At 41.5% G+C, this 23717-nt stretch overlaps 1 long non-coding RNA gene across 3 annotated transcripts; it reads left to right on the top strand.

The window, feature by feature from the left end:
• The first annotated feature begins 223 nt into the window (after positions 1 to 223).
• LOC109489274 lies at positions 224 to 20448 on the top strand. Of its 3 annotated transcripts, none has more exons than XR_002142222.2 (4): positions 224 to 776; positions 5987 to 6114; positions 9227 to 9353; positions 19645 to 20448. It is a non-coding gene; the product is annotated as an uncharacterized LOC109489274 (long non-coding RNA). The 3 variants fall into 3 exon arrangements; XR_002142221.2 differs by having other exon boundaries at positions 9154 to 9353; XR_004625954.1 differs by lacking the exon at positions 224 to 776 and adding an exon at positions 797 to 1036 and having other exon boundaries at positions 9154 to 9353.
• The last annotated feature ends 3269 nt before the right edge of the window (positions 20449 to 23717 follow it).

The raw sequence follows: 23717 nt of genomic DNA, 5'->3' as shown, positions 1-23717 counted from the left end.
AGCAGGAGAAGGGTCCCTGGCGCTCACAACCCGCTCTCAGCCGGCAGCCCAGCCTAGGGGAGAGTAGGGCGCGGAGTTGGAGCCTCCGCCACTTCCGGCCCCGCTCTTCGGGTCGGCGGGCGGCGGACGGGAATCCCGAGACCCGGGCTCCAGTCCACGTGGTGGCGCCGGGCTCCACGCGCCCCGCCTCCCGCCCCCGGCGCCGCCTCGGCCCGCCCCCTCCGCAGCCCAACTTGGATGGAGTTGGGGTCCTGGCCCCCACAGCCGGCAGCTGAGAGCCCAGCGCCCCCGCCGCCGCCGCTCCGACCCGCTCTCCGCTGCTCTCCTCTCCCGCGAAGGGAAAAGTGGGCGCGGGCGGCGGCTTCCCCCGGGGCTGAGCGCGCTCCTCGCGGGCGCGGGGTTCCGGGGCATCCGCGCCCCGGGCGCCTGCGGGCGCGGCTCCTGTGCTGTCCCGAGGTCCCAGGGCCCCGCCCTGGGGACGCCAGCACCTGATGCCGCAAGGCCCGGCCGCTGCCACTCCCTCCCCTCCCGGAGCGCCTCAGGCGCAGAGCGGGGAGCGGGAGCCGAGCTGGAGTGGAAACCCGGGGTACTTTGAGCAGCGGGACCCTGGAACTCCTCAGCAAGAGTAACAAAGCTACAGGCTTCGGAGCTGGAGGAGCTGAGTTGACGATCAGCACCTTGGAGGGGACAAGAACTCCGCACACAAAGGCGGCTCCACTTGGCTCACCGCCACAGCGTCTTGAGTGGAGAAGTGGCGGTGAGGCGCGATCAAAGAGGTGAGCAGTAGGGGGTGAGGGGAGTAAGCGCTAAAGTGTGTTGAAGAGTCAGGTGGACAGGGGCATATGAGGCTTCTAACTTGGGAACTGTGCAAAAAGAAGCCGCTGCCCAACTTCCCCAGGAACTGTATCACCTCCAAAATGCTTCCATCCCTCCGGGACCTCCGTCTTCTCCAAGCCCCAACCATGCAAGAAACTTCCAAATCCTACACCCTGTCACAAGGGTCTGTGGGTTTGAAGACCAAAGAGTGAGTTTGTTAGTAAGTATCTGGATCGTGGGGGTGAGAGGGTTAACTTTTAGGGCAGTCTGACAGTCTCCGGAATGATTTCCCCTTTACTGGCTGCAGACTTACTGATGGCTCCAGGGAGTCCAAGATGACAGATTAGTAAGGTAATTTAAAGTGAGTGAGAACTGCAGTGGACAGTCACTGTCCTTTGGTGCTGTCCGTCTCTCTGGGCGCTCAGGAGATGCAAGTTACAGAGAGAGCCTGTACCACCTTCTAAGGGCCCCTGTGTGTGTGTGTGTGTGTGTGTGTGTGTGTGTGTGTATGTGTATTTAGAGCTAGGGCTTTGCAGCTTGGGAATTATTGACCATTTTCCAGTGTGATCCAGTCCTAGAAACATCAACACCCCAGTGACAGCAACCCCTTGTTGTCCCCCCACTATTTGCCCTCCTCCAGCGAAGAGCGCAAGTAAAGGCTTGACCCTTCCTTATGAGGTGAAAGGATTGCTAGATTACAAGAGGTTGACACCGAGGACAGTAGGTGTGGTGGGCTTCTGCTGCACACAGAGAGGCTTTAGGGATGAACGCCAGTGATTTCTGGCCATGCCAGAGGAGGTTTTTGAATTTGGGAAATATGTCTGTAGCCCCTTGGTGTTGGAGCTGTTAATTTAAAGTGAACCTGGAAACTCTCCTTGGCAGAAATGGTGAAACAGCAACTTTGGTGGTTATGAATAAAGACAATTTAAAAAGCATGTGAAAGTTCTCTGGGCTACCATAAAGCAGACATTGAGAATATTATGAACAAGGGCAGGCAAAAAATAAACATAAATAAGTGATGGATTCAATCAGGAAATCGAGAGTTTCTTCTTTGAAATATGCACAGATTATCCAGTTTAGCACCTTCTACCATGACTTCATTAGTAGTAAGATTGCTAGAAACCTTCCCACTTTAGTTATGCTCAATGTGAGCTTCTGAAATAGAAATTTTGAGTATTTTAAGAAAAAATCTGTTCAGTAGGAACGAACATAGGTTTAGAATGTATTGATGCAAGTCACAATAACAGCAATTAGTATTCCTTAGCCCTGTCCTGAGAGCATCCAGACTGCTCCAATACCTAGCCTTGAGGATACAGGTTCTGGTCCATATGTTGTTCATACACACATTTACTTAAACAATTGAAGCAAAAATTATTTCCATGGACCTCCTAGAGACCTTTGCTCTTACTCCCTACTTTAATAATTACATCTTTAATATCATTGCTGCTGAAATTTTTCATTCTGTTGAAATTTGAAATTTTTAAAACTTTTTTCACTTCTTCAAGTAGTTAGCTCAGAATTTCTGACTGTAAAGGAAGTTTCAAACACATCAACTCTGTAGGTACCATGAAGCAAAGGACTTTGGACTAGAAATACCTATTTTTATCCAAGCAGCACGTTACCCCTTACCTAATCTTGAAAGATTTTGAACAGAATGAGAGAGGGGAAAATGCATCTTTGGCAAACTGGATACTCGTTCATTTAAGAAATTACTAAAATATATTGCCAGGTTGTGTAGAGGTAGGGTGGGTGTGTGTGTTGTAAGCATGGTCACATGCTTATGCTTGTAAGTCACGTAGGGACAGTGTGGGTCAAATTTTGGATGGGTGACCTGCAGTAGGTCTACGAGGGTTACTTTAGTAATAAGGGTGGTGACTGATAATGTTCGAGCACTCAAAGTCTGCTAACTAGTGAGCTTTCTCTCTTGACTGAAGTTCTTCATTTTTAAATCTTAACCCCACACACATACACACCCCATAACATTCTCTCTCTCACTCTCTCTCTGTCCTCAAAGGCAGAGCTAATCAATTTCATGTAGGCAGATATATCTGTTTCAGCATCATGGAGAAGGTAAAATTATTTTTGCTAATTGGAGTGTGTAGAGGCAGAGGAAACTTCTCAGACGGAGACAACTTAATGAAAAGTCGAGTGGAGATTTGAGTGCTGGCCCTCTTCAGTTGTCATGTCCCTTTGGCAAGCTGACGTAATAATCTGTGTTTAGATTTCTTTATCTGTAAAGGGAGGTCAGTGCTAATCAGAATTTATCAGCAGAACGACAGATCTTGATGTACATGAAAGGGTACTGTTGTGGTCAAGTCCCATACGTGTGTCACTGCCATTTCCAACACCTTTCTTTCTCTCAGATCAGTCAAGGGAATAGCTCATCAACCCCAGATATGAAGACAACATCAGAAGTTCACGATCTGCCACTTCGATCCTCCCCCAGAAAGTAGGGCACAGGCAGCACACATCCTTTGAACCTGTCTGATCTTTAGCTAAAAGCCTGACTAAAGGCATGGTGATTATAGACTGCCCATATAACTTTTCAAGAATTCTGAATAGTTTTCTTTCCTACTTCCCCTCTTCTTCTTGTCTCCTTCCTGAACATGTTGCTGATGCTCTTGGGACAGCTGTTTGAGGATGTAAATTTGACTTTGCACATGACTAGGCCTATCTTTATTCTCTGTGTGAGAGAGAGAGAGAGAAGAGGGAGAGAGAGAGAGACTGAGAGAGAGTGAGTTCAGAGGAATTTCCAAGATTTTGAGCCATTATTTAAATTCGGGTACTGACATTTGCAGCCTCGTCATACAGGACAGATTTTCTTGATGGGAACCTTTGCAAGATTTGGACCAAATGAGGGAATACTGTGGCATTCAGGATGCTGAGTACAGATTATTTGTCAGGAGCAAGAATGTATGCTTCTGCACAACTCATTTTATACATGATCTAACTTAATATGATTATTCACTGCCTTGTGGGGTGTGTTGTGTGTTATTATTCTTTCCTCCACTGAGTTTTAAAATGCTAACCAGCACTAGCTCATTAAGGCCTATGAAATTCTTGTTAGGTAGGTGGTAAGCATTAATATCTTTTCCTCACATTTTTTATGCTGAATGTGATTTAAATGTTTCATTTTCTTACCCCCTGTCTCTTTCTCACTGGCAGCATTACTCATAGACAGTCATCTGCATGCATAACTTGTATCATTATGATGGTATTAACGTTGCATTTATCAAATTGCCATGACTGTCTGGTTATCTGACATGCATGTCTTCTCCTTCAGCTATTTTTAGACCTGAAATGTATCAACACTACCATAGTAATTAAACTGGGCCAGTATTTTTTTTTTAAGATTTTATTTATTTATTTGAGAGAGAGAGAGCACACAAGCAGGGGGAGCAGCAGGCAGAGGGAGCAGCAGACTCCCTACCGAGCAGGGAGCCCGAAGTAGGGCTTGATCCCAGGACCCTGGGATCATACCCTGAGCTGAAGGCAGATGCTTAACCGACTGAGCCACCCAGGCGCCCCTAAACTGGTCCAGTATTTTTTTGTTGCTGTTGTAAAATGTTGTGAATTCATCATTTTTATAAATGTCACAATAATCTTGTGAGGGTTGAGTGATCACTCCCATGACATTAAAGAGGAAACCAAGGTTCAGAAAGAGTAAGTCACTTGTTCAGGCTCTAATACGAGTGTCAGGGACAGAGCACAATTTGTAAACTTTTTTGATCTGACTCCCAAATCTATGCTTGCCTTGTGGATTTTAATGTAGGACACAGAAACCAGAGCCAGTTGAGATCTGTTTGTAAAATTATTTATCATGAATGGATTTCAGAGGAGGCTGGGAGGAGGCACGTCCCGGTCATGGATGTGCCATCTCCTTGGGAAAAAGGAACGCTTTTAATACATACCTGTCACATTTCATTCCTGAGCTCCAATAGGGATTACATTGTTCTCACACTCTCCTCTTCATCTTTAGAGACCCTCAAGATCAACACGTGAGTGATCCACTAAGTACACATTCGTGGGAAAATGTTGAGATCTTGTCTTACTTCATACATTTCTGAGTCAACAAAAAAAATCTAATTTTAGTTTGACATCGGCTGTGAAAACCAGATTTGGTGATTATTTATATAAGGTTTTTTTCACCTGACCTTTTAAATTTTCATAGACTTGGCTTTCTTTAATAAGCTTACAGTTTTCCTTTTCTGATCAGGACTCTGGTCCTAATTATGAAGGCAAATGCATTGTGACATGGAAAGGATGTTGTAGAGGAAGAAAGTGTAAGATGTGGAGGCAGATGGACCAGTTTGAATCTCCTTACTAGCAATCTTCAAATAGGGAGACTCTCTGCTTTCTGCTTTCTGAGGACACATAGTCTGTTGTTTCTCTGAAGCACCACTCAGGTCAGACACAACATTTTAGTGTCTTCAGTTTGAAATGTGTTGAGCTTCTTGAATTTGTAAGTAAAGTTTTGGGGAATCAAAAATGACACATTGATCCATGTGCCTGATTTGGGAGTGAGCAAGCCTTCTATTTCACATGACTAGGTATTTCCCTATTGTTCACATACGTATGTGTTTACATAAATTCCTGAAGTTTGAAACCTACTGTTTAAATCAGGTACTGGTATTTGTAGTAAGATATGAAGACACAGTAGTTTGTTTTATATCACCTTTGTGTGGGCAAACATGGCATCTTCAGCTGCAAAATGGATAATCTAAGAATAGAAATTACACTTCTTTTTGGAATTTGCTGGTAACTTCTATAAAAGATCATTAAATATTGACTCTGGGGGAGGGGAGGAAAGATGTGTGGGGAATGGGTTAAATAAGTGTTGGGGATTAAGGAAGGCACTTGTTGTGATGGGCACCAGGTGTTGTGTGGAAGTGATGAATCACTATATTGTACACCTGAAACTAACATTGTACTCTGTGTTAACTAACTGGGATTTAAATAAAAACTTTAAAAAAACGGCTCTGGGGATGATTCACATCTTTTTAAAAAAAGGTATGCATAGAATAGAATTGGACATGAAACCATAGAATTGAAAATGTATGGTGTATTTTCTTATTTATATGAATAATTGCTAACATTTAAGGAATACCATGTGGTGGGCACCACACTAATAGCATTATGCAAATAATCTTATTAACTTCTCATTCTACAGATATCTCTGAGCACCTAAGATGTTGCAGACGCTGATGAAGAGGTGTGTGTGACATGGTATAAAAAGTGAGGAACATTCGTACGAGGCTGTAGAAGATGCAGGTCTCTGATGGCAGAACTGCTAGGGAGGTACAAGTGAGATGGGAACCTGGCGGGGATGGTTAAGAAGGCTTATGGCAAGGGTGACGCTTAAATTGGATGATGCATCGTAGTGAGGACTCTAAAAGGGGAATTTTGAGATGGCCATAGTTCATGGTAGGCAAAAGAACTGCAAGAGCAAACGCAGAGAGGAAATTCCTTAATATATGATATCAGTTTTGAATGATTATGGGTATATTACATGCCCAATGAGAAATTGAAAATCTGTGCCTCCCCAAAACAAAAACAAAACCCCTCCCCACACCATCCCTTAAAGATATGATTACCCTTATTTGTACATTTAAATCTCATGTTGGATGTTATAGTTTCTTTTTATCTTGACTTATTTCTCCAACAGGTTTTTCAAAACAGACTGTCTTTTGTTTAGTAAAGTCCATCAGAGACATCCTGAGCCAGGCTCCCCAAAATGCCACTTTGCCATATGTCTTTAAATTCATATGCAAATTCTACGGCCTTTCTTTACATGTATCTTGATTGTTGTCCCATACCTCTCAAAGCTGTGAGGAATGCACCTGTGTCTCCAAAGTCAAAGTGGCCAGACCACATCTGTGCCATGGCCAGAGGCGATGGCCTGGAAGAGCCGTGGCCAGTGTGAGGAGGAGCCAGACTCCTCGAATGTGATGGCCAGTGCAGAGTGCAAACTCTGCTCACATCATATGTATGTGTAGGAGAGGAAGAAATTTCCTTCCTTCCTCCGAGGTTCTTCTGGTTGGTTTAGGAATTAAATTGACATGAGACGGATTAATAGGATTTAAAAAAAACAAAACAAAACAAAAAAAAAATGGAGTGCGCATAGAGGCACAATAATGAAATTGAGACTTCAAGAAATGACTAGGGCAGGCAGTTTTTACACTTTTTAGACAAAGAGACGATAAATCTGTGAGGAATTGACAGGACAAGGAAATGTAACTTTGGGAGATACAGCTGGTAAGGAATTCTAAACAAGATTTGGGCTGGGAAAGTAAAGAGAAAAAAGTAACAAGGGTATTTCTGAACCCCCTTGGCTCAAATTTCCTATACAGGAAAAATTCTCTTTACCTGCAGTATAGAAGGAGATTTATTTCTTGCTTTCTGGAGACTAAGGCAGGTTGAGGGGCAGGGGCTATTAGAGTGTTCTTTTTGCACTGGCTGTCTCTTAAGTAACTTTTATTTAAAATAATCAGTATGCCAAAATAGCATATTTGGGGGTAGTCCACTGTTGGCCCCTAAAGACACAATGGTTAAAAACTTGGCAAGAAACAAAGGTGAAATCTTCCTATGCAAGGTTCATCCTGAAAGAACAGAGATTATTCTAAAATTCTGATGGGGATAAAAGGACCCAGATGCTCTTGTAGGAAACCCTGCATGTACTTTTTATGTGTCTCTGCTTCTGCTGAGATCTACTGAATATTTTTTACTACCTTCGATCAGTAATGTGCCTTTTTACTGTTCAAAATGCTTCACTTTTGAAGAATTTTGTCATATTTCTTCAGTTTTATTATCATCATAGTCCTAAGAGATAAGAAGGACAGGTATTATTACCGACACTTAGTGCTAGATGAAGCTGAGGGATGGCTGGTTTAGGTGTAATTTATATGTCAGATGTTGGAAGAAGGGGAGACTAAAACCTAGGACACAGAATTCCACTGACACCTGCACTTGCTCAGGCGTTTTCGCCGTGGGCTGGGGACAGAGTTATGTTTTGGCTGAAGCCTGCCTTCCTGCCCATCAGGGACCACCATTGTTATGGGACACAGGGCTCTTGGGGTCCAGGAGAACCGATACAGGTGATACGTCCTGGGCCTTAGAACAAGTTGTTTCATTCAGGGTGATTGATGGGTCATCATTAGCCTTATAAAGTGACCATACAGGGCACTAATTAGATTCACTTCAAGTCAGGTGTCATTGCCTAATGATAGAAGGGTTATTTTTTTGCTGACAATTGTGAATCAGTCGTCAATGGCTCCTTTTGCTCTTATTGTGTCTGACTGAGACTGGGGGTTGGAGACAAGGCAGAGGGAAGTTTGCTGAACAACTCTGTTCCACCCAGGTGTGCTGTCTCCATCATATAATAGAAGCTGACTTTTAACAACAATGATAAAAGTCACCATAGCTTTTGAGCAATCCTCTATAAGCACATTGCAGAATATCATCACTATGTTAGTTAATTTAATCCCTACAACAACCCTGTGAAGTAGGTATTATCCCCATTCTAACATTATAGAAACTGAGCCTTAGAGTAATACTGACTGGGGTCCTTGGACAGAAATTTACTAGAGGACAGTGGGAGTTCCAGGCAAGGCTCTTGGGGCTTATGCTCAAGCACAGGGGAGACAGAACAAAGGAAAGGGTCTATCAGGCTGGCTCTTAGAACAGAGGCAGAGGAAAATTTCTAAAGAGGCTGAGGCGGGAAAGGAGTGATGTCTAAGCATGTAGGGGTAGGGGATACAGGAGGTGGGGCACGTAGGTGCCGTGGGCAGAACATGCTTCATCACGCACTGCAGGTCTCATTAGCATTTAAATCTCCACCCATGGGCATGATTTTTAGTGTTTAAATGAAGGAGAAAGTTGGTGAAAGTCAGGTCAGCACTGGGGTCCGGACGCCTTGGGACAGCCTAGGTTGGTTTGGCCTTCACCGTCTTTCTGGTTGAATCCCTCTTTTGGTAAACATGCTTCTTCCACATTCCTGCAAGAAATGCTACTCAAGAGGCATAGGGTTCCAGCTCCCAAGAAATGCTGGATTTCAAGGTCAGAGTTGAGGGGACCCAAGTCCAGTCCCTGCTCTGTCTCAAGAGGGGTTAAGGAAGCTGTCACAAATTACCTAGTTAAAAGGTGGTGCATCAGGAATTGGAGTTTTGCTCTGACTTTGACTCCAAAGCTCCTTTTACTGTCACACTGCCCTTGTGTATTGGGTTCGTTCTGAAGTTTCTTAGAGAGGAATACCTAAGCCAGTTTGAGTGATGGTGTGGGAACCCTTGGCATGAACAGAAAAATCTCAGTGTGCCCCTTTCGATGTTACTCTGCTCTCAGGGTGATGACCTGTTTGATTCCTTTCATGACATCCACCCACTCCCCTGTAACATCACCATCGTGTCATCTCCAGCCTGCTCTCCAGGAAGAGCGAATGTGTGGAAGCTGGCGCCTGAGTTCTCCCTGCTGCCTGCTGACCCTAGAGAGGTGGATAGACATGGACACTCACTGAACATCAGGCTACTGACACGTGTTATCAGGTAATTAGCTAATCATACTGCACCCAAAAACCTAAGACTTGATGGTTCTGGTCATCTTCTCTAATTAGAACGAGAGAGGATATGAGAACCCAAACTCATGGGTCGTCTGATCCAGGGCTTGCCCGTTTGGAAAGTCAGACGTCTTCTGTTTAGTTCCTCACTTCTTTCGCTTGATACGAATGAAGGGAAGGGCTTTTGTCACTTAGGTTTGGAAATGCTGTCTCTAATCTCCACCTGACCCGCCCTGGGTAGGTGCAGGGATTTTGAACTGAGCGGCCTTGGGTTCTCCAAGGGACAACCAAAACTACATTGAAAAGGGGTGGTCCTCAGGCCCCCACATTTAAATAACCTGGGGTGTTTGATGTAAATGTAGTCTCTAGAATTCGTATTTATTCCGTTGATGGAGGCAGGAGAGTGAGCAGGGGTATTTATGTTTTAATAATCCTGTAGGTGATTCTTAGCAACACTAAAGTTTGAAAAATATTTCCCTAGAGGATCCTGCTATAGGCTTCTAGGTCCATGAACTTTCTGAGATTGCTTGCACATTGTGTGTATATGAGCTTTTTTTTTTCCCCCCCCTGGAAAAAGTTGAAGTCCACAGCTTTCAATAACTTCTGAAAAGAATCTGAATACAATGGGGTAAGACCACCGAAGCAGGCTAGAGGAGAGATAATGATGCACATACAAGATGTCAGAAAGAGGAAAGACAATGCCTCTCCCTGGAAAGCAGTCTTTCTACTATTGAAATAAACACTTTGTAGTTTGTAAAACGGGAATGAGTTCTTGGTACCATCTTTCTTGGTTATCCATGTAAATAAGATTTGTGTTCCGAGGATAAAATATGGTGCACTTTTTTAACTCTAATGTGATGATCAGTAGCAAAGACTCTGGAAACAGACTTCTTGGGTTTGAAATAGTGCTTCGTCATTTACTGGCTCTGTGACTTCGTGAAAATAACTGTGACTCTATGCCTCTGTTTCCTTATACGTAAAAATATTCTTCTTAAAGGGTTGTTATAGTCTTAAATGGGTTGAGATCCCTTAACACGGTACCTGGCACATAGTAATAAGCATTAGCTGTATTATTATTGTTTTTTTTAATGTTTTTTTATTATATTATGTTAGTTACCATACAGTACATCCCCGGTTTCCGATGTAAAGTTCGATGATTCATTAGTTGCGTATAACACCCAGCGCACCATGCAATACGTGCCCTCCTTACTGTGTTATTATTGTTAGTAGTAGTAGTTGTTGTTGTCGTCGGCACTGAATTAATAACAACACACCATAGTAAGCACGTCTGATGCCCACTCAGCAGGTGTGTAATGTATATTGTCTCTCTTCTGTAATTGTGCTCTCTCCCTTGTCCATTTTCATGTCTTAGAAGGCTGGGGCCATCTCTCATCATTAAAAAAAAATTGTTTTTTTTTTTTTAATATGTATCCCTCACAGCATTTATAACTATTCACTTAGGGTAAATACTTACTAAATTCTTGCTGTGTGATTTTGGGTTTGTTTGCAGTTTTTTTTGAGGGGGGGACGTTTCTTGGTCCACAAAAGCAAATAATACCTGTGTCTTGTGGATCAGTGTGACAAAATATTATATACCTGTTAAATGTATTATAGATCTGTATTTAATGACTTAGGAAATGTATACAGCAAAGCAAAAGGTAAAAACATAAATTTTTAAAATAGTACGATTTTAAGTTCCATGAGGGTAGAAATTTTTGTCTGTGGTGTTGTCTGATGTCTCTTAATTATCTAACAGGTCATCTGGTACATAATAGGGGCTCAGTATACTTTGTTGAATATGTTTCTATTTTTGTAAAAGAAAAGAAAGAAAATGTGAAAAAAATTTGGAAAGATAAGACTAAAATATTATTATTGATTATGACTGTTTTAACTATCACTTAAATTGTGTTTTTTTTGATGTTTCTTCTATGAGTATATGCTACTTTTATTACTTACAGAATATTTTAAACCAAATCAAAAAAGATCATGAACCTTATAAGCTTCTTTATACTTAATTCTAGGCACCTAGATTTCACCAAAAAAAACCCTGACTCTCTAATTACTAGTGTTGGTAGATGGTTTTGGTGACAAATGTGGTAAGGAGATCACTTTGTGTTTTTTCTTCTGCTTGTGTGATAGTGGATGCAACCAAGCTTTTCCTCACCAGTTTTTTTTTTTTTTTTTTTTAATTAGAAAAGAGACAGAGATGGGAGTGCCTGGGTTGGTTTAGTCGGTTTAGCATCTGCCTTTGGCTCGGATCATGATCCCAGCGTCTTGGGATCAAGCCCTGCATTGGGCCCCCTGCTCAGGGGGGAGTGTCAAATAAAGAAATAAAATCTTAAAAAAAAAAGGAAAAGAGACAGATAATGGAGGTACTTGCACCAACAAGACTGGATACTGTATACTTGACATTCTGGTGATCTGTAAGTCCAACACAGAAAACATATCTCATTTTAAATCCCAGACATTAGCTTGATCTGGGTATTCATCTGTGTGTTTATGTACGTACTCATATATGCACACACACACACAACATGCACACCCTGAGCCGTATGAATACACAGTGAGTCAAGCACTCATGTTCTACCTGTAACCCCTCACCCATGAAGGTGAGTCATTAGAAGGTCTTGCATAGCCGTGGAAAAGAACTTTGCTGATTGCATTGCTTAAGTGAAAGGCAACCACGGGCAAAGGGAGAGAGAAATAGAAGACAGAATAGACAGAGGTTGAGGTACAGAGAGACAGAGAAAGAGAGAAGACCCCCAAGTCTGATAGAACCAGAGTGAGAAAGAGAGAGAGAGACAGGAAAGAAAGAGAGAAAGAGGCTCTGTCAGAAACATGTAGACCCAGAGATCCAAAGAGAGAATTACAGGCAGAGTGAAAACCGAGGGAAGCCAGTGACAATGGAAAACTTGTAATTCATTGATGTTTTTAAAAGTTCTAGAGTGGAATTTGATCTTAACGTTCACTAGAACCTTTCCTACTGATGAACTGTTTTTTTTTTTTTAAGTTTTAGTATAAGTTCTAAATTTTTTTTCATAGGTACTGTGTCTTACTACTAAAGGACCTGAAACGTACACCCAATTGTGGGGCACAGGGCAAAGCAACAGACACCTCAGTCCCCTTTTGAAGATATGTGCATATGGCTTCTGATGTTACAAAGAAAGCATACTTCAATTTTTTTTTTTTTTTTTTTGGCTTGGAATGGGTTTTACTTTTGAAACAGTAGTCACCCTTGTGGTTAGATTTCTAGGCAGCCCCCAAGAGCCTCGAGTCCTTGTATTAGAGCTTACGTTGTAATTTAGATGTTGAATGGGTTCGATAATTTTGCAGGCTCATCTGAGCATAAAACTAGAATTAGTAATTTCATTTCTGGTGAAAGCTGTACGTTTGAGGCGATGTGGGGGCACCAAAGACTTGGATACATTTGCTTTCTTTTTTGACTCTACAGACATTCCACAAAGGTAGTTGGTAGCTACCCAACCACATATACCTGTTCTTTATGGGGGAAAAAGTGATTTAGGAATATTTTTTTTCTCTTTGAAGAAACTGGCACAGGTCAATCACCGTCTATTTTTGTTGTCTTTAAAAGCTACATTTTGGTTAGTGGGGCTGCATAAAGGATATACTCAACTAACTACATTTTATAAGACACTTGTAACCGTCATTAATTAGGGACATCAGACCATCACTCAGTATAGAAGTGGGCAAAACTGTGTCCCCTGGGACAAATTTGGTCTGCTACCTATTGTTCAAAGTAAAGTTTTATTGGAACACAACCTCATTCATCTGTTTCTATACATCATCTGTAGCTTTTTTTGTGATGCGCCCAGCAGAGTTGAGTAGCTCTAACAGCGACCATAGTTCTGCTGTACCTAAAATATTTCCGATCTGGCCCTTTACAAGAAAAGCTTGCTAACTGCTGGGGTAGATCATGGGGAGGAAAATTTATCCCTCCCTTTTATAGTCGTCTCTACTTATACTTGATTTTTTTTGGGGGGGGGGCATGTGCATGTATTCCCTTTGTAATAAAACGATTTAAAAAAAAAAAAAACTACGAAAACATCTGAGATGACTGTGCTACTTGCTAAGATGCTTTGCCCCTGAGATTACATACACATAGTGGAGGGAGTAGCCAGCTATACAGATACAAAAAATGCAAGTTAGAGTCATAATTGCATAGTAAGTATAATCAAGATTTGTGCAAAGCCCTGTAAAGATCTCTGGGAGAGGGAAGGAGTAGCTTCATAAGGAATCGATAGTCGAGCTGGCCTTTAAACAAGATTAGGGATTTGCCAAGCTTTTGGGAGGGGGCTGTTGGGAGGGGAAAGGATCTGTGTAGCCATTTTTTCATCCCTTTTATGAGAACTAGATCCACGTTGCGGTTCTTCATACATTTAACGGGACGTGACCTGTCATCCTTCCTTTTTAGTCTCATCTGTGTCCATGCCATTTGGGACTCAGTCTAACAGTCCTTAAATACCCCTTAAATACCATCTTTGATTTCCTTTCTCCCTTTGAGCGTCATGTCTCTGACTGGACCAAAGACTCTGAGCTCTCAAACACATGTGCTCTCTCCTCTCTTCACAGTCGAGTTTCACTAGCATGGTTGTGACGAGCTTTCTTTCCCCTTGATATTTGTTAAGTTGCTCCTTTTACACAAGATGGGAATGAGTGACTCTGTCATTTTTCTGGGCGTGGGGCCTGAACCAGGGTGACTGTTGGGGTGCATTATGACAAGTCCGTGCTCATTTTCTATTAGTGCAGTATTGTTATCCTGGGAAGTGTAATGATTGGCGAAAGAGGGAATGACATCGTTATTATCTACAGTCCACCTGTTATGCACATATAAATGTGACAAGGGGCTGTGTACCTCAAGTAGGTACTTTGACCTCTTAGTTTTAATCTTTCTCAGAACTGCTCCCAAAGAAGAAGGTTAACTCTTACCAGACTTTGTAGAAATTATTTTTTCTCCAGTGACTCCTATCCAGCCCTTCTTTCCACCATGGAATTTTTTTTAAAGTTACTATACATTAAAAAGTGTCCACATCATTCCTGCACTTCTTGTAGGATTTTCATAATGAGCACTCCTATGTAGCCAGCACTGCGGTCAAGAAGTTCCCCAGAAGCCTGACTCGTACCCCTTTATGATCAGTTCTTCCCCTGGAATAACCGATTTTGACTTTAAATAGCGTCGGTTGGTTTTATTGGTTTTTTTACTTCATATTAAGTTTGTATAAATGGAATCCAATTCTGTGTCCTTACTTTATACCTTTTTTTTTCAATATTATGTTTTTGAATTTCTTCCATATTGTATTTACTTGTGAATTATTTAAACTATATAATTTGAGATTAATATGAGTCATTCTTCTATAAATATTCTCTTCTGTGTGTTTTGGTGAACATATACATTCCCATCTCTAATTCTGAGAACAGTTATGTTCAGCTTTAGTAGATACTGCCGGGTATTTTTACAAAGTAATTGTACCAATTGATACTTCCATTAGCAGAGAATAAGAGTTTTTGGTGACTACACATACACATGGAAAAAAGAATTTCCATCTTTCTTATTTTATCTCTCCTTTAATTATGGAATATTATCACATACTGATTTTAATAAGTATTTCCCTGATTACTGCTAAGGTTAGCTGTTCATTTGGATATCAGTCTCTTTTTGCAAATTATTTGTCCAAGTCTTTTGAATTTTATTCTGTTTCCTGTCTTTTTCATATTGATTTTTGGGAGTTTTGGTTTTTATTATATTTGTTGTTATATATCGAATCTGGCTGAGTCATTTGTCATATATATGTATATCTTCCTATATGTGATTTGACTCTTCACTATCCTTGTGGTGTATCTTGTAATGTACAGAGGTTCTCGACTGTAATTTATTCCTGCGTAATTATTGCTGCTCAGAACTTTTGAGGGACTGGTTTAAGAAAACCAGCCTACATCAAAGTCATCAAAAATGTTTTCCTATATTTTCTTATAAACTATTACTTTATCTGCTACACTTCGATGTGTAATTCATCTTGAATAGATTTTTATGTATGGCTTAATATGAAAGTAAAGATACATACCCTCATGATTTTTCTCTACGTCTATGCAGTTCACAAAGGATTACTCACTGATAAGATCATTGTTTCTTCATTTTTCTGCTGAGTGACCTTTTCCACAGATTTGTTGACTATATATTTGTCAGTGTCTTTCTGGACTCTCTACTCAGACCCATTCATTGGTTTTGCTTTGTGTTAATGTTATATTATTTTAATTATATGGCTTCATCGTAGGTCTTTGCATGTTTAGCAATCTTCTTTCACTGTATGCTGAACAGCATAGAAAATAATCCAGAGAATACAAATGATTCTGCTTCCAAAAGAGAAATGTCTCTATTCCTCTGGTAGGATTATCAATGGGGAACAGACCATCTCAGTCTTATCAGGGACTGATCTGGGTTTTGTCTCTGTTTCAGATTTGGTGAGATTCAGTCTTTTTTGGCTAGCCCCTGCTACCATGCTGTGATTCTCCGTGGCTTCCAACTGAAATTCTGGTGTCTCTCGTGTCTTCACCCCTAGAAAACAGCTAGAAATTCAGGGTTTTTTTCCACAAATGTTTAGCTTAGCTTTGATCTTCTACCCCCATGTAATACTCTTTTTTTCCTTCTTTTTTTTTGGGGGGGGGTGGAAAATGGCTATGGATTGGTGTCCACCAAAACCCCAAACTTGTCACTAAGCAGAAATGGCTGTTAATTATCTGTCAGTTAAGGAACTGTAGCTTTCTGCCAACAGTCCAGGCTGGTCCTCAGACTCTAGCTTTGACCAGTATTGGGATGTGCCCCCAGGTGAAATGTGATTTAGATTCTCAGTATCAGTTCATCTTGTCTTCTAGGGCTTTAATGAGTTCCCTGCATGGGGCCTCTGCCTCCTGCTCCTCCTCTTCCTGGTGGGTTGTTTTCTAAGCACAGCAGGACTGCAGGTTTGCCTCTTTGTGTTCCTGTACATCCTCAGAATTCAACAAATGTGTTGTGCAGCAAACTCATACAAATCTCTTGGAAGGGAGGCAAGGAGAACAGTTGAAAGGCTAATCTAGGCAGGAAGTTATGGTGGCCACAATTAGCAGGTTACTTATAAAAATAGATTGATGTATGATAAAGTGGAAACATTTGATACAGATTTTAAGATATATAACCGGTAACCCTGGGAAATCTAGGAAGGAAGGTGAGAAAAGAAGGGTTAAGGAAGGTAATGCACATGTTTCCGGGTATGGCCATTGAGCAGCCAATGGCAATATATGTTGTAGTAGGGGACAAGTTAGGAGTGCAGGATTTGGGGTTGCCAGTAAGGGGGAAGAAAGGCTATTGTAGCCTGTTGAACTCTGCTTCTGTTAGTACCTTGCTAGCAGGTGAAGACCCAGTACGACTGAGTATCCGTATGTGTATGTGTATTTATGTATGTGCATGTGCACACATGACTTCAGCTAGTCTAACGTGCTCACAAGAGTGCAATTTCCTCTGGCTCTGTCCTCTCTGCAGGACTTTAAATCAATGGTTACCACACGGAAGCTTCTGATATGGGGGATTTTCTGTTGCTTAAGTCCTGTGTGCTGAATAAACATATTGTGTGGTTACCAACAAAATCCATCCTGGAGAGCAAATACAAATCACAGGTGTTTTCCTATAAGTCTATTCTGAACAAAATTAAGGACCTGTCCCAAGACCTTTCCCTGAGAGGGAAGGTATGGCTCAGAGATTCAACCAGCATTGTCATGAGCAAAGCAATCCTCAAGGTTGGTGGCCCCACTGTGATTCATTATGAACTCATTCAAGAGCTGCCACTCTTGAATCGTTGTATCATCTGACCATCTTTTTGAAGCTTCCTAAATGAGGTATACATTATTTGTTCAAATGGCCAAGGAAAGTATGTGACTGTAGGTTGCTGTAATCCTTAAATGAGTTATGTCAAGAGAATTGAATTGGTGAATAACCTGAGCTCCAGCCACGATTGCTCAGCCAGGTATATCCTGAGTCTGCTACTAATGGAATCATTTTTGTGCTTTTCTACCCTTTCTTGAAATATCCTAATGTGATTCAGTCTCATTAAAGACTATAAGATGTACATGTTAATTCCATGGCAAAGGGGGCTTTTTATGTTAAAAAGTTAAATTTGGGGAATTGTTCAAAATCTTCTGCCCCATCCCAATAAACTGTCCGTCAGTCTTCTATACTAACAAGTGTCTAGGGATCTTATGAAGTGAGAGGGTCATTTATTCAATCCGTAATGAATTAATAAATGAATGAGACATGAAGGCTGCCCCTTTAGTGCTGATTTTCTTCTCTCACGTCTTGCTTCCTCAAAGTTATCCTTTATTTAAACATCTCAGGAAAGAACCGAAGGCTTGGGTTTTGATGTGGGAGACGGAGAGTGTGCAAAGTGGTGTATAAAGAGCACAGAGAATGTGTGACTGATTGTCGGTGATTTGGCCGGTGCCTCACAGCAATGACCTTTAATGCTCCATTTCCATTGGAAGTTATGAATGTGGCTAATGGAAAAACCTAATTAAGAAACACGCACGCTAAACTGACTCTGTAGAAAGCATGACTTTTGACTGAATTGGTGAGTTTCTATTAATAGTAATAGACAACTGTAAGTAGTAGGGCTTTTTAGGTAATGGCAGGGACTTTCTCTCCCTGATGAACTGTAACAGAATCCCAAGAGGTATTATTCTCTATTTCAGAATGTATGGTGAGGTCATCCTAAGAGTTGGCACCTCTCTATCCCCAGAGTGCCTGCCAGGGAATCTCTTGCCATTCTAGCTTGAGTAGTTGGCTTCCAGTTCGAGTCCAGTTCTTCTGAAAACAGACTGCTGTTTTACACTGTCTTGGCGTTATAGAATTCCTTGTACTGCTGACTTCAGAGCTTTACTGAAACTATCCCCATGAAATTGGTAATTCATTAAGTGCCAAGGGCTGGCTGAGTTCATTCCTATCACATCGGCTGTTTGTGTAATACACATTCATTCTCTCTCTCTCTTAGTTTTTCTTTCTTTCTTTCTTTCTTTCTTTCTTTCTTTCTTTCTTTCTTTTTCTTTCTTTCTTTCTTTTATCTATCTATCTATCTATCTATCTATCTTTCAATTATTCTGTCTCCAGAGGGTCATTTTGATTAAAAAAATGGATCTCTTCTATTCCTTTTGGAAAGGCTTTCCTCCACCAATTTCACTTGCTCTGGGTTTTGGGTTCCTCAGAGTCTATGAGAAGGTAACATGGAAACCAAATCTTAGAGACTTGCTTCCTTGAGAAGGACATTATTTTCATAAAAAGTGATTGCAAACATCAGTAAAATTATATGAGGGAGAATAAAACATCTCATTACTGTAGCATCAGGCTTGTCCCATTTATGTGCTCCATTTAATTAATTATTAAAGGCTAGGACATTTCAAAAAAATTTATCAGCCTTCTATTAAGGTCAAAGTGATAAATTCACATTTAAATGTTTTAGAAATTGTGTTATTTCAAGAACTCTGTCTTACATTTGAGGAGGCAAACCGAAATGTCAAGTGGAGGGGCCTGGGCTGGGTCAGGAGACCTGCTCTTTCTTTCTTTGCTGTTAACTGGCTCCGTGACCTCAAATGTGGTGCTTAGTTTCCATGAGTAAGGAGATAAAGACACTGTTCACAAAGTTGGTTGTGAGGGATCCTTAAGTTGGGAGGATGGCTGACGTGGTGACGGCCTGACCCACTGGAGGTGTCTAGTTATGGTTGGCTCAACATCTACATCCATCTGTCCTAAGACATTTGTTCAGAAAGCTTCATGAAATGCCAGTGGTCATGATTTGTGAGCACTGGTCCAGGATATTCTTGGGCTCGAGGAACATCGTCTGACCTCATCCTGGAATATTAGAGTGTTTTAGTGTTGATTTGTCCTTCGTTTGTGTGCGGCTTTTGAACTGGTTACATAACTTTTCTTGACCATTTCATTCCCTCATCTGGACTATTAGCACAACATCGCAGTCCAGTGTAACTTGGGCTCTGAGTGAGACTGCTCGAGTTTCGATCTCAGTTCTGCTATTTAATAAATACCAAATATAGTCCAAAACCTTGTACTGGTTGGAGAGGCTTCTCTGTGCCTCTTTCCTTACCTGTTGAATAAGCATCATGATACTAGCCCCCTCATACAATCTTCAAGAAACTGATATGAACCAACACATGGAAAATGTTCTAGAGAGTACCTAGTTGGTATGTGCTCAATAAATGTTAATTGAATGATTTTTATTTCTTCCTAGGCCTTGCTTGAATGAAATCACCCATATCATGGAAATCAGAATACTGACTACACTGTTAATGCAGTGTTCATGCCACAGCAGTTCTCTGAAGAAAAAGAAAATGTGTCTAACGCTCCCAGTTTTATTTCATCTGAATTTTTTCTTTCTCTCTCTCCTAACCCTGATATCTCTTTGTGGCAGAGCAGCAACAAAAACAACAATGCCAACAACTCCAGTCTGAGGCCAAACTGCCAGAAACCAAGGATGAAAAAGACTACCCCTCCTCCCTAGTCTTCTTCTGTGCCCCTGGGCTTTCCTTGGCAGGAATGCTTTCCATATTTCTCAGGAGCCATGGAGCTGTGAGTACAGTTTTTCCTGGAAACAGAGGCAGAAGGTTCCTGCTTCCCTTATGGCAGGCTCACATTCTCACTCAGAGAATCAAGCATTTCTTCCCCTTCCTGTTTCAGCAGTTCCCACCCCCAGCCTCAAACCAAATCAAGATAGGTAGGGCTGCTACCTGGAGGAGTCTCTCTGAGCCCCATGAGAGAGTTCAGAGTGCCTCTCAGACAACATAACTTTGGATTGGACTATGGCTTCAGCTGTGACTCTTTCTCCTGGAAAACTATATGTTGGATGACACAAGAAGATGCTCTCTGCAGAGTATAATCCAGTCACAAAGACCAAAGATTGAGGGGAAGTTGCCATTTTTCCTTGCCGTTTACCCGCCAAGAGTCTCTCTCTCTGGGGCGCCTGGGTGGTGCAGTCGTTAAGCGTCTGCCTTCGGCTCAGGGCGTGATCCCGGCGTTATGGGATCAAGCCCCACATCAGGCTTCCTCCGCTGGAAGCCTGCTTCTTCCTCTCCCACTCCCCCTGCTTGTGTTCCCTCTCTCGCTGGCTGTCTCTATCTCTGTCAAATAAATAAATAAAATCTTAAAAAAAAAAAAAAAAAGAGTCTCTCTCTCTGAATCTTTGAGTTATCGGTTTCCTGATTGTACATCTCCCTGGTATTTGAGTGCATGTACAAGTGCTCACAGCACTGGTTTGAAGTTTGTGGTTCTGGCANTCTCTCTGAATCTTTGAGTTATCGGTTTCCTGACTGTACATCTCCCTGGTATTTGAGTGCATGTACAAGTGCTCACAGCACTGGTTTGAAGTTTGTGGTTCTGGCACTCTAGCTGTATGATTTGGGACCTTCAGTTAATCTCTCTGAGCTTCAAATTCTTCCTCCGTATGATGGGAGTAGTCATGCCTGTCCTGCTTGCTTGATCAAATAAAAGCCCAACTTTGTGAATCTGAAAACTTAGGGTCCCTGAGCTGGGGATGTGCTTCCTCACACAGCCTCCCTCTGCTTCAAAGAGCCACCGCTAACTGGCATCCTGGACAGATGATCCTCCAGCTTCAGACAGCTCTGCCTGGGGAAGCTCCCTCCTCAAGCTCCAACCATTAGAAAAGTCTTCCATGGACTGGGCTGAGACCTGAACCCTCCAATAACTTTCACCTGCTGCTTTCTGTTTCACCTCTGGACTCAACAATACATTTTATCCCAAAGTATTCTGTATATTGAAGATTACTGTAAAAAGTCCCACCACAGTTTTTCTAACTAGCTGTCCAGTCATCTTTTCAGCGTCTTTGCCTGCTCTGCCTGTGGAGTTCTGATCTAGATTGACAGCGCATAAATTAGGACATGGTGCAGGGTGTTCTGAATGTTCTCAGGGATCCTTGTGGCATCAGTTGTAAAACTTTCCCTGGAGTTCCCTGGGGGCAGGTTTTATTAATTATCACTAATGGCAGGTGTTTCCACCCATAGTGGGAATGCACAAATCCTAGAGCCATAATTGGCAATACATGCTTCTTAACATGCTTTAAATTGTTTTATTTAACTTGGAGATATTTCCCCTTCTATCACCTTGAATTATTTTTTATTCTGAACAATAATAGAGATATATCAAATTTTAGTAAAAAAAGAAAAAAAAAGAGAGACCTAGAGAAGAAATCTAAGAAATAAAATGGAAGTCATTTGTATCCCATCTATTTGTAAAAAAAATAAAATTATATTTTTATACCTTATACCTTGGTTGTGTTTCTACATATATGCATTTATGTGTAATTGTTGGAATTAAGCAACACATGGTTCTGTCATAACATTTTGCTGTCTTGCTGAATATTATGTTCTTTTCCCGGTGCCATTACCATTTATTTTTAAGTGTTGTCAGTATAATGGTTGCATCATAATATTCTATTGAATGAATACACTGTAATTTACATAATGAATTACACCCTATTGTAATCCCTAATTTGCAATCTCCTGGTTCTTAGGAGCTTCGGGGCTGTTCTCTTTGAGAAATGGAAGTTTGGGAAAAGACAACACCTCTGGAGTCCTGCAGAAGGATTACCCCTAGTAATTCCTTCACTCCATTCTTCTTTTCCTTAGTGGGCAGGGTTAAGAGGACATAGATCAGATCCTGTTAGAACTGGAAATCTGAAAAAAATGGGTTGAGATGTGTGTGTCTGCGACTCACAAATTCAAATTTAAAATGCTATACTGGTGATTTATCTGAATAATAAGAGTTTTGGGTTTGTTTCATTTACTCATACAAATTGGGTCCACCAAGGCCTTGAGTGGCCTCTTTCCTCCTTAAGAAGACTTTCCCTCGATCAAGGAGATTCAAGTATCAAGAGATTGTTGTCCTTCAATGTCAGGAAGAAAATTTCAATGCACTTGAACCCCCAGCTGAAAATCCAAGAATCCCAAATATGTTTTCCATTACTATAATCTGGGGCTCCCTTTCTTGTTAGAGCATAGCTCTGGCAGCATGAAGGCTCCACTCCCATTAATAATCGGATCAGTCATCTGGGGTAATTGTTAAGGGGGCAATACCCCATGTCTCTGCAGACATAGGCCAGTCACCAAAATAGGGAACTAGATATATGTCTTTTACAAAATCCCCAAGTGCATTTTGTCAGGTAAATTTAAGAAATGGATCATGACGCATTTCTAGGCTATCAGCTTAGCCTGAAAAACAATTGCCCCGCACCTGTATTTCCAAAGAGTATTAATATATTAGATATCAGGCTTTACTTAATGAATTGTTTCATTTTTAATGACTATCAAAATGACATGATTGGAAAGGAGTAGCTTCATATACCTTTAGCAAAGCTGATGGAAGGGACTTTCTCCAATATAGAAATGATCATTTTTGAAAGAAGCATCCTACTTCTCCCCAAAGGCATTGCCACTAATAGAGACCAGCTGCTCCCTCCATCATGGGCCAATACCACCCTTGTGGAATGGATACACGCTGTGTTATCACCTATGGGGACTGGCTGATTTGAGGCAGTAGCATATGGTTGACTGTTAAATCAAAATAAAACCAAACAGAAACTTGTGGTGCTTACCCTTGGTAGAATTCTCAAAAGCCAGTACAAACGACTAAGCCCAGACACAGCCTCACTCCATCTGTGCTTTATCTCCAGCCCAGAGGAACAACCTTATTGGGCTTGGTGTGCTGGGATGCTTCCAGCACACTGTCCAGACATTCCTAAGGGCACAGGTTTCTGTTTGTACAGACGTGAAACTACTAATCGTATATCTCATGTGCCCATCAGGAGGATGAAAAATCACCTCCCAAGATGACCTGGTTCCAATAGTGAGGGTGTCCGTATCTGGGGGACAGGTCCTCATCATGGTAGGCTGTGGGAAAGAGGAGTAAAAGTTCTAGGTTCTTTCCTTTCCTATGGTATAATTTCAATAACTAGGAAAACCAGATCTTTAAACCTCTAACTTTGGTCCTAACACAGGCAAAAATAATAGATAAGAATTATCTTTTGAAAAAGCAAGAAAGGGAGAAAGTATGAGAAGGAGGAGTGGGAGAAAGGTATGACCAGCCTTTTCTACTCTCCACATTAAAAAAGAAAAACCTTCAGAAGCATGAGCTGCTTGAAAACAAGAATAGCTTCATTGCCAGGCCACTTGCAAGAGGCATGCATGTTTTTTTGTTCCGTCAGTATTGTGGCATTGTTAGATTTTGTGGACAGGAGCTATAGGGACTTGGCTTCCAGCACAGCAGGAACCCCAGCAAAGTGGGGCACCCCTC

This window comes from Ailuropoda melanoleuca, chromosome 6 (genome assembly GCF_002007445.2).
Source record: "Ailuropoda melanoleuca isolate Jingjing chromosome 6, ASM200744v2, whole genome shotgun sequence".
Lineage (NCBI taxonomy): Eukaryota > Metazoa > Chordata > Mammalia > Carnivora > Ursidae > Ailuropoda > Ailuropoda melanoleuca.
The sequence above is the reverse complement of the archived record's forward strand: the minus strand, read 5'-3'. Positions and strand labels throughout refer to the sequence as shown.